Source organism: Squalius cephalus, assembly GCF_949319135.1.
Source record: "Squalius cephalus genome assembly, chromosome: 15".
Classification (NCBI taxonomy): domain Eukaryota; kingdom Metazoa; phylum Chordata; class Actinopteri; order Cypriniformes; family Leuciscidae; genus Squalius; species Squalius cephalus.
Window position 1 is genome coordinate 28,799,800 of NC_137136.1, and position 12,283 is coordinate 28,812,082.

At 40.4% G+C, this 12,283-nt stretch overlaps 1 protein-coding gene across 1 annotated transcript in view; it reads left to right on the top strand.

Annotated features, from left to right (window-relative positions):
* Nucleotides 1–12,283, top strand: part of cdkal1 (CDK5 regulatory subunit associated protein 1-like 1) — a 603,253-nt gene that overhangs the window by 410,488 nt on the left and 180,482 nt on the right. The gene's annotated exons all lie outside the window — the stretch shown is intronic.

Here is a 12,283-nt window from a genome sequence, read left to right on the forward strand (position 1 = left end):
CATTCCTGCCTGAGCCCATCCAGGAGTCACCAGAGCACTGCTATATAAAAATATGCGCTGACTGGAAGAAACGACCTGGACAAACTTGTGTGACTTACACCCTGGGCTCAGACTGAGCAGGTTTTTAACATGCAGTGATTTTCATCAATCCAAACAAAACCAATCCGATTTCAGTATCATATAAATCCCAATTTTATGTTACGGCCAGCTCGTATCAAGCTGCAACATAAACGAGGGATCAAACACCAGCGTTCAATGTATTATTAATTTCCTTTTTTTTTTCTTTTTTTTTAAACAAATATAACAATAACCACTCATAACAAACATAAGTCTAGGGAAAATAAAGAAACAAAGAAATAACAAACAAAATAACTACAACAAAATATTAAAGCTACATGACATAAGATGTGTATAAGAAAGAAATGAGATGCTAAGAGCCCCGCTCCTGTTAGAAATTATCCCACAGAAAGTCTGGGATTATTAGGATTCATGTAAATGCAGCTACTGAACAAACTTTCCAATCTGATTCACTTTGCAACCCAACACACAAAAATGGCATCACAAGTTGGTTGTCATATATTTAACTATATTAATGAGGACATTTGGCCCTCACAAGTACAGCTAAGCAAGTACACACACACACACACACACACACACACACACACACACACACACACACATACTCATACTCAAACAGACAAACAAACAAATAAACAGAAAGGACAGGGACAGTCCCACTCTGTGGTCGCTATGACGATGGATATACTCTGTCCGTACAGAGGTGCGCATTTGTCTGCTTGTTACTATGATGTCATCAGAAGGATGAAGGGTCTTTTTTGCTCAATTTTAAAATTATGCCATACATGGTGCGTTGAAAGGTTAGTGGCATTCGTGTCAAAGTTGCAGTAGTTTCCCTCCTAGAGGACACATTCATGCCCATCACTCATTTTTAAGAGCCTAGAGCGCTCAGGGCCAGTCATCTGTAGGCAGCCCCAGAAGAGGCTTATCTTTTACACAGACGCCAACTGACCCTTATACCTCAGACACACAGAGCTCACTTTACCAGCAGTTGTGCCGCAGAGGTCAAACTCCTGTTTCCTTATCAAGTGGCACAGAGTTGTTTCAGACAACTCAACACGTAATTTCAGCTCACAGCAGAACTTTAGACAAGTAACGCTGAAAAACCAAGGCCCTTGATGTCAGAGACTAGGGAGATCCCTGTGGTCTTGTCTGACAGCTGTGGTTGATTTGGGAGCATAGAGGCAAACATTCCCACATGACACAAGGAGTTTGGTTATGGGGTGAGAAAAGGAAGGTTGAGAAAATGAAACGGATTTATTTTGTTCCTATGTTCAGCCTGCTAAAGAATCATTTGTTCTGCTGCAATGAAGGTTTACTATGCCAACCTGTTTGCTGGACATGAGATGAGATGCCTCATCATATGGATTGCACTGGTTCCTGATTAAGACTCTTCCAAACTTCTCGTTTCGCACCCGGGTTGCCAACAAACCCCATTTATTGCTTCCTCTGAACTTTAAAAGAGTCATTTTAATACAATTTTTCTCAATCTGAAGTCAGCTCCGGCATCCTGTCAGTCTGTCTGAGAGGTGTTTAAGCCTCAGTGAGTAGGACTCCTAAAAGCCCAAGCTATTACAATCACCTTCTCTCATGCTAAATTAAAGTGATTCAAACTCCAGTCTGGAGAACAGGGCTAATGACACTAGCGTTTGATGAATGCAGCGATAATGTGCAATAAGTGGACTCACCCGGCGTGGAGCGAGCTCAAGATGAGTCTGCTTCTGCGGTAATATAGTGGAGACGTCATTAAAGGTGTTTCTGAGCAGAGCGATTGCTTCTCTATGTATTTGTGAACCCCACCGCCAGCAGCCATGATTCCAGACCTCTCAAGCAGCATTTGATCCGAATAGCTACACTGTAAAAAAAAAAAAACATTCTATTACAGAAAATATTGTTTTACAGTCCTTTTCTTTTCTTTTAAATTGTATTTCAATCTTTCAATCATTTGAATTATATAGAGCTTATATAATTACTTAACTTATCTAATGGATGAGTTAAGCTTGCGCAATTTACATATGAACACGAAAGGAGACGACGGAAAACATATGGAAAGCAGCAGCTTTCGTTTCTGCTCTGACATCCGCCAGACCACACCGAACGCTGTGAGTGCGTGTTAGAAATCAGGAACGGTGAGAGAACATTGTGCTTGGTAACTTTTTCATCTTCAAACCTAGCTTGAGTCTTCAGTCGACAAAGTTTAAATCCCGTCTGACTAGCGCGCTTCCCTTAATGTTTATGCATTAGGTCAGTAGGCGGTATTTTGTGACTGTTCAAAGTAGGACTGCAACTAACGATTATTTTGATAATCGACTAGTTGGACAATTATTTCTTCAATTAGTCGATTAATCTGATAAAAATTCAGATTTTCTTTTTCTTTTTTGTTGACAAAACACACTATTCCACATCTTGCCCAATGCTTCAAACAAACGTGCCAACTGAATGTTATGAAAACATTGATAGTGAATATATCTATATCTATATGCTATGTGCAAAAGATCTATAAAGGAAAAGGACAGTTTAAATTGCCTACATTTAAAAATGAAGATGATAATAAAGATAATTTATTTCTGATTATTTTTTTATTTTTTTAAAACAAACTCACTGTTAACAGATAAGAGGAATGTTCTGCAGGAACACACATTCACTCTGGACACCTGTTACTGCCATTTCTTTACCCTGTAAATGTAAGAAATGTCTTGCATTTATATTCAATTACACGCTGTTATCCCTTTACAGTTGAATACTTGAATACTCTCATAAAATACTTGAATTACATATTGACTTTTAAACCTAAATTCAAAGTCCAACAACAGATATTTCAGTTAAATTAATATTTTTGCACTGAATATTGCATTGTCTTGCCAGCTCTTATTCAGCAAGGTCTGAAGTTTAACACAGACTGTCAGGATGAGCATTCATGCCAAATGGAAATACTTGCGTGAATTTGTAACACTTACAGATAAGGATATACCTGTAACTATAAAATGTAATTTTTTCAGGAAATATATATCACATTAAACAGCACACACATCTGTCAAAACCATGTTAAACATTATGCTAAGGCCTTAGCTTGAAGCTTAAAATAAAGAATTATCATGTTTTGGGCAACTTGGTTCACGTACATTTCCAGCAGCAGCTCACTCTGTTTCCCTCCACTATTTTTAGATGTATTTTGTCCATAGAAATGCATTATTCTGTGCTGTAATTTGACGCGACTGGCCGTAGTTTTCCATGCACGGTGGGCAGACGCGACTAATCGATAATGAAATTTGTTGTAGATGATTTTCATGATCGATTATTATCAGTTTGATCGTTAAGTTGTTACAGCCATAGTTTGAAGGCATTCAACACATGAGCGTTTACACCACGAAAGCAATCCTGTCAAATGTGTGTTTGACTATCTCTGTAAGTAAGTGGTCAAAAGTGGACAAGCTCAAAACGTTTTAGAACCTGTTTACAGGTGTATTTACTGTTGTCCACTTGTGATCCAATCAACAAAAATGCTTCTAAATACCAGGTGTAAACAGGGCCTAGAGCACATTTGTTAAAGCAAAGAAAATGCAAGAGAAATTTTGATCAGATGATGTTGGCTACTTATTGGTGGTGAATATTCTCATCATGTTGTGGCCTGATTCATTGATACAACCTAGAGTCAAACCTCTGATAAAATTATGTAATACTATAATATTAGTTGTTAATACTGAATTTAATACTGAGAACTGAATTTGTGATCGCATGCTGTGAGACCTGGCTTTCTGTGCGTGTTTCAGCAGGGTTCTTTTTCACGACTAACATCACTCTTTGTCTCATTAAGTGTGCTTGCTGAAAGCAGCACTCTTCTTCTTCTTCTTCTTCTTCTTCTTCTTCTTCTTCTTCTTCTTCTTCTTCTTCTTCTTCTTCTTCTTCTTCTTCTTCTTATTCTTATTCTTATTCTTATTCTTATTCTTATTATTATTATTATTATTATTATTATTATGTGTGCTTGCTGAAAGCGCACACTTATTGTTTTTCTTAAGTTTTCTTCTTCTTCTTCTTCTTCTTCTTCTTCTTATTATTATTATTCCCGGGAGAAAAATTTTGGCCAGCTCCTGCGCCTAGGCCCTTTGAGACAGAGACACCGTTCCAACTTTAAAACGTTCGGTCAGTACAGGTGTAAGTTGCTCGCGAAGATGACATCACGAGTCCATGTCGTTCGTCCGCCATAGTGGATTGAACAGAAAGCGAAACTAAAGTTTCACAGGTCACAAATTTGGTCCGAACTTCACGAAACTGGACGTACATGATCCTTGGACCAAGCCTCACAAAAGTTACTAGAAGGATTTTTGATTTTCGGAAGCGTTTGCCCGTCACAGCCAAACGAAATCAGCGGCGTAGTCGCCAAAACAGGAAGTCGTCCATATCTCAGGAACGCTGTCACGTATCGAAACCAAACTTTGTACATTAACTCGAGACTCCAATGTGAGGATGCACAATATCTGAGTTTTTATTTTACTTTTTTTATTTCAGGCTAATTGACAAACCCATTTACCTATGTCTATGCTCTCATAGAGTTCACCTCACACTTTTAATGTTAATGCATTTAGACAGTAGGTGGCACTGTTGTATTACATTTCACAGAGCTGCCAAGTCAGTGTATACTGCATTCGTTTTTACTAGGTTTGTCTTAATAAATGCAGGCATGAATTTCGTTTTTTGCATTGGTCTAATTTAATCATCTTCATTTATTAATATATACAGATTTGTATGCATGAATTGTGTATTTCCAGTTCTCAAAGCAGTTAATAACAAAAAAAAAAAAAAAAAAACTTTATACAAAATACATCATGCTCTTCTTCGCTAACCGAACAAACAATTCATTGTCTGTGGCTGTGCTTGTGCGCACGGGAAATATGCTGCGCATAACAATAGAAAACAAGGAGAAACGCGCAGTCACATGCTCAAACAATCAACAACGTCGCTCTAGAGGTGCGTTGTGGACTGCGAAGTGGACTTCACAGGGTATTCCGCCATCTTAAGTGAGATTCTAATCCGAAGGGAGCAAACATGTTCAGTTCGAAGGGCACTGTGCACGGCATAGGGAATAAGGGAACATCGATACATCACTTCACAGGAAGTGGAGAGCGATGTTCACCCAAATGTCATTTCGCGCACCACGTCATCACCAGTCAGAACGGTCATAACTAACGATGGAGGAGTTTACGTATGTGTGTAAGTATTCATACATTTCACCATTGTTATACAAATGACAGTATTTTAACGGTTATTGTTGTGAATATTACATATACTATTTTTGATGATTATAATTTACCTCAGTGAATGCAGCCAGCTTAGCTAGTTTGTGAAGTAAAGTGATTTTATTTTAGGTAGTTGTAAAATAGTGCAATATAATTGTAAATATATAATATAATAAAAATTAAAATATGAATGTAGTCCTATATATATTTGTTATATCATAATCTGCGCGACTCCGTCGTTGACTTTCTTTGATGACATTTGCAGGGCGTTTCAAATGACCGGTTATTGTCAGTGAAGTCCACTTCAACTCATATACCGTGCTCATGGAGTAGGGGAGCAGTGAACACTGCATATGGACCCTGTCGAATGGATCGCACATTAGATGTGTAAAAACAAGTGGAAAGTGCGAGCGCGCCGCTGTCTCCTTTCCACAAGCGCTTGTTCTCCTGTGGCGTCTGTCGTTGCTATGCAACCATGAACTGCACTCTCCATGATGACAAGAGCTGTGTCTGAAATCGCTCCCTATCCACTATATAGTGCACTATTTAGGGTGTCGGCCATTTTGTAGTGGTGTCCGAATTCTGAGTGAACGACATCATTCCCTACATTCTTCACTACTTTTACCCACAATCCTCTCTGAATTCGAGTGTACATATGATGTACACTTGCTGAGACACTGGCCGTTTCTCAATATGCGTTCTTGTCTGTACTTGCGTTCTTGTGGACTTGTGAAACGTCATCAGTCGCTGCCCAAGTACCGTCCCAATACACAAGTTTGCATTTTGGCAAGAACGGTTAAAAATCCCGGAAGTGTTCTTGACACGCCCATTTTACCGAGGATGCATTGGTTGGTAACTTGTGTGAACTTGACGGCAGAAATATCCCAGCATTCATTTTGGCATTCGAGGAACGAGAGGTCAATACAGCAAGTCGTTTTTCTACAATTTCATCGCTAAATTCACTTCTGAGAACATTTGATGCGAGAAATCAACTGTGTAGATTTCAAATATTGGCATTTTTCGAAAATGCGCTCAAACGTTTTCGGAAGTGAGAATCTCCAGCGTAGGTAGCTTTATTGTTATGAATATACATTACATAGTGTACAGTTGTAGAGTAATCCCTTGAGCTGAGGGGTAGGCTTGGGCGATAAAGCCTGGCTGTTACCGTCAATAATTCTCGTTATGTTTGGGCACTGCAGACGGCGTCTGTGCGGGGGTGTTATTGCGCAATACCAGCAAGAACACATCGTCTCAAACTGTCAGCGGCGTTCTGTGTGCTCGTCACCTTGTGAGTTCATTCTTCCAAGAACAACTAGCAAGAGCGTTCTCCCCAAGAACACAAGTCCGTTCTTTGCATTCTTGGTTTTGAGAAACACCCACTATTTCCCACAATCCAACACAATAAGGCGATAGAGCGCGAATGAAAAATAAACAAAAATCATTTATAAGACCAGACGCCTGGTTATTTATTTATATATACCGTTATAAACAAATGTGTTGTGTAGTGTTTTGTTCTCTTTTATTTTCACATATAAATGTAAAAAGTAAATAAATATGACAAGCAAGTGTTTTTATTATCTTTTTTTTAATCAAATAACGCAATAAACGTGAAAAATACATACATACAAATACAATTGTTACATACAATTCATACAGCCAAAAAAAGGAAATATTAAAGATGGGTAGGTAATGTTTATGACAAATTGTCTGAGCTCTCTGGCGCGTGATAATTATGTCAGCGTCCGAATTATTTGCTGATGTAGTGCACTCAACTGCCATTCACTAGGGATTAGTGAATGAGTGAACGAGTGAGCGGTTTCAGACACAGCTAAGGAAGTATCAGCAAAAGATTAATAGATTTCTAGCCCTTGCATTAGCTTTACTACTAGATATATTTATGGAGATGAAAAATAATAAGGCGCCCTGTACAGCTATGATCAGCTGTTCGGCCGAGCATTCAATGTTGTTATGCTGCAAGCTGATGGTTCGTTGCTGCCGTGCTCTATCACTCGCACACCATAAAGAGCAAATTGTTTTTTAATGTTTCAATTTCGTGATTAAAATGACATAATTTGGAAGCGGATAATTTCTTCACAAACAGCTCATTATGACTCAATGTTAGAATGCTGCACCTACACTCGATATTGTGAATAAGATCAGCACAACGCAGACCACTGCATTGACAGCGTGAAACATATGATCTGTCTACGGCCAGGGCTCAGCGGAAGACAGAAAATGCCGGTCCAGCGCTGATTGAGGAATTAAATTCGAAAATAAAAGACAATTTGACATCTTTTTTCTCGCATTCTCGCATTTTTTCTCGCATCTCGCATCTATCCACTACCTGCTAACGTTAGTGCACTGCACCCGAGCAAGCACACTTTGCAGTTCCTCCGGAAAAATGCATTTTTCTAGTTATTATTATTATTCCCGGGAGAAAAATTTTGGCCAGCTCCTGCGCCTAGGCCCTTTGAGACAGAGACACCGTTCCAACTTTAAAATGTCCGGTCAGTACCGGTGTGAGTTGCTCGCGAAGATGACATCACGAGTCCATGTCGTTCGTCCGCCATAGTGGATTGAACAGAAAGCGAAACTAAAGTTTCACAGGTCACAAACTTGGTCCGAACTTCACGAAACTGGACGTACATGATCCTTGGACCAAGCCTCACAAAAGTTACTAGAAGGATTTTTGATTTTCGGAAGCGTTTGCCTGTCACAGCCAAACGAAATCGGCGGCGTAGTCGCCAAAACAGGAAGTAGTTCATATTTCAGAAACGCTGTCACGTATCGAAACCAAACTTAGTACATTAACTCGAGACTCCAATGTGAGGATGTACAAGATCTGAATTTTAAAAAAAAAATTTTTTATTTCAGGCTAATTGACAAAAACATTTACTTATGCAAAAGAGTTTCACCTCACACTTTTAATGCATTTAGACAGTAGGTGGCACTGTTGTATTACATTTCACAGAGCTGCCAAGTCAGTGAATAGACTGCATTAGTTTTTACTAGGTTTGTCTTAATAAATGCAGGGCCTGAATTTCGTTTTTTAAACTGGGAGGGAATTCCACCGCTTACATGGGTCACATGGGGGGGATCTAAAGATTATTAGCCTATGCATCATACATTCGGTCTTCTTCGCTAACCGAACAATTCATTGTCTGTGGCTGTGTTTGTGCGCGCGGGAAATATGCTGCGCATAACAATAGAAAACAAGGAGAAACGTGCAGTCACATGCTCAAACAATCAACAACGTCTCTCTAGATGTGTAAAAACAAGTGGAAAGCGCGAGCGCGCCGCTCTCTCCTTTCCACAAGCGCGCCGCTCTCTCCTTTCCACAAGCGCTTGCTGTCCCGTGGCGTCTGTCGTTGCTATGCAACCATGAACTCCGATCTCCATGATGACAAGGAAGTATCAGCAAAAGATTTAATTGATTTCTAGCCCTTGCATTAGCTTTACTACTAGATATATTTATGGAAATGAAAAATAATAAGGTGCCCTGTACAGCTATGATCAGCCAGGGTTTCCGCGGGGCATTAAAAAGCATTAAAAGTCATTAAATGGATTTTGCGATAAGGTTTATGTGAGGATTGTTTGTTAAGTTCACTTAAATTAAAAGTTGTCATATTTTTTTTTAAGCCTAATGTTAAAAACTTGATAGCTTTTAATTACACTGTAATGTTGGATGGCTATAATTAATGTTTAAAATTAGGGGGGAGAAATCATTTTTATCCAGATATCAATAGCTGTATTAGTATCAGTGAGACTGGCCTTTATGTTGTCTCTACATTCATTTGTAGATTAACTGTGAAATGATTACATTATAAAATATATAAACCTAAACAAATGTAAGTGTTTTATTTGCGTAAAAAACGTGTGATTAATCAAGTTAATATATATATATATATATATATATATATATATATATATATATATATATATATATATATATATATATATATATATATATATATATATATATATACACATACATACATACATACATACATACATACATACATGCATACATAATATCCGTGGTTAGTCATGGGTCGTGTATGGCATTAAAAATAAAAAAATGGCATTAAAAAGGCATTAAATTTAAATTGAAGATCCCTGCAGAAACCCTGTCAGCTGTTCGGCCGAGCATTCAATGTTGTTACGCTGCAAGCTGATCAGTTGGTTCGTTGCTGCCGCGCTCTATCACTCGCACACCATAAAGAGCAAATTGTTTTTTAATGTTTCAATTTCGTGATTAAAATGACATAATTTGGAAGCAGATCATTTCTTCACAAACAGCTCATTATGACTCAATGTTAGAATGCTGCACCTACACTCGATAGTGTGAATAAGATCAGCGCAACGCAGACCACTGCATTGACAGTGTGAAACATATGATCTGTCTACGGCCAGGGCTCAGCGGAAGACAGAAAATGCCGGTCCAGCACTGATTGAGGAATTAAATTCAAAAATAAAAGACAGTTTGACATCTTTTTTCTCGCATTCTCGCATTTTTTCTCGCATCTATCCACTACCTGCTAACGTTAGTGCACTGCACCCAAGCAAGCACACTTTGCAGTTCCTCCGGAAATGCATTTTTCTAGTTTGAGTTTTTATTTTATTGTATTGTCTCATTCATGAGTTTCATCACTATAAAGTGTCAATAATGACACTTATACACTCACCTAAAGGATTATTAGGAACACCTGTTCAATTTCTCATAAATGCAATTACCTAATCAACCAATCACATGGCAGTTGCTTCAATGCATTTAGGGGTGTGGTCCTGGTCAAGACAATCTCCTGAACTCCAAACTGAATGTCAGAATGGGAAAGAAAGGTGATTTAAGCAATTTTGAGCGTGGCATGGTTGTTGGTGCCAGATGGGCCGGTCTGAGTATTTCACAATCTGCTCAGTTACAGGGATTTTCACACACAACCATTTCTAGGGTTTACAAAGAATGGTGTGAAAAGGGAAAAACATCCAGTATGCGGCAGTCCTGTGGGCAAAAATGCCTTGTTGATGCTAGAGGTCAGAGGAGAATGGGCCGACTGATTCAAGCTGATAGAAGAGCAACTTTGACTGAAATAACCACTCGTTACAACCGAGGTATGCAGCAAAGCATTTGTGAAGCCACAACACGCACAACCTTGAGGCGGATGGGCTACAACAGCAGAAGACCCCACCGGGTACCACTCATATCCACTACAAATAGGAAAAAGAGGCTACAATTTGCACGAGCTCACCAAAATTGGACAGTTGAAGACTGGAAAAATGTTGCCTGGTCTGATGAGTCTCGACTTCTGTTGAGACATTCAGATGGTAGAGTCAGAATTTGGTGTAAACAGAATGAGAACATGGATCCATCATGCCTTGTTACCACTGTGCAGGCTGGTGGTGGTGGTGTAATGGTGTGGGGGATGTTTTCTTGGCACACTTTAGGCCCCTTAGTGCCAATTGGGCATCGTTTAAATGCCACGGCCTACCTGAGCATTGTTTCTGACCATGTCCATCCCTTTATGACCACCATGTACCCATCCTCTGATGGCTACTTCCAGCAGGATAATGCACCATGTCACAAAGCTCGAATCATTTCAAATTGGTTTCTTGAACATGACAATAAGTTCACTGCACTAAAATGGCCCCCACAGTCACCAGATCCCAACCCAATAGAGCATATTTGGGATGTGGTGGAACGGGAGCTTCGTGCCCTGGATGTGCATCCCACAAATCTCCATCAACTGCAAGATGCTATCCTATCAATATGGGCCAACATTTCTAAAGAATGCTTTCAGCACCTTGTTGAATCAATGCCACGTAGAATTAAGGCAGTTCTGAAGGCGAAAGGGGGTCAAACACAGTATTAGTATGGTGTTCCTAATAATCCTTTAGGTGAGTGTATACTTAAGTGTATATATTTACATACTGCAATATACACGATATAGCAAAATCTCACTGAGAACATGAATGTGTATCAGTGTAATGCAGGGCTTTTCAATTGGCGGCCCGCGGGCCAAATGCGGCCCGCCAATCATCTCCATCCGGCCCGACGGCACCAACCTACTTCCTCCTCTTTTCCTGGTGGTGTGGCTAATTATGACCGCCGCTAGCGTAGCTAGCGAAAGCGGTCATATAGGGATTGTCAAAGGTTTTTTTTTTTTTTTTCCCGTCATCTCCTGAATTTTTCGTCAACTATGCCAGGGACACCGAAACACCGGGGAACATGAAATTTGGTGGGCATGTAGCCCCACTAGACTTTTACGGAAAAATTTTGTTTGGTCCCCGGGGGCCTGTCATGGGATGGCAGGAATGAACCCAAGAGCAGACACATGACAACTTGGCAGGAGATTTGATGGGGACAACAGGAGGCGACGATACAGGAGACAAAACAGGGGATAAAGCAGGTGACTGAGGGACAGGATCCTGTATGAGAGGACAGACGGACCGGACTGGTCCCTCTGGGCCGATGACTCCAGGCTGCGCTTGACTCGGGACAGGACTCGATTCATCAGAATCATCCATACTTGATACATCTGACTCGGGAGAAGCGCTGTCTGATGTCGAGGAATTGTGACTTGAAAGTAACTTGGGTCTGGGTGGCATTTCAAGGATCTTGGCAAGAGCGGTAAGATAGTCAGACACGGCTCGAGCAGCTAAGACGACAGGCATCTCCTTTTGGGCAGAAACTGCTTGCAGAACCTCTTTTGCGGCTGGATCGGCCACAACTCTCTCAGCAGATTCTGGGACAGTGCTTGCAGTAGCGGGCTCTGGGACGGCGCCTGGGACAGCGCTTGCAGTAGCGGGCTTTGGGACGGCGCTTGAGACAGCGCTAGCAGTAGCGGGCTCTGGAACAGCGCTTGCAGTAGCGGGCTCAGGAACAGCGCTTGCAGAAGCGGGCTCTGGAACAGCGCTTGCAGTAGCGGGCTCTGGAACAGCGCTTGCAGTGGCGGGCTCTGGAACAGCGCTTGCAG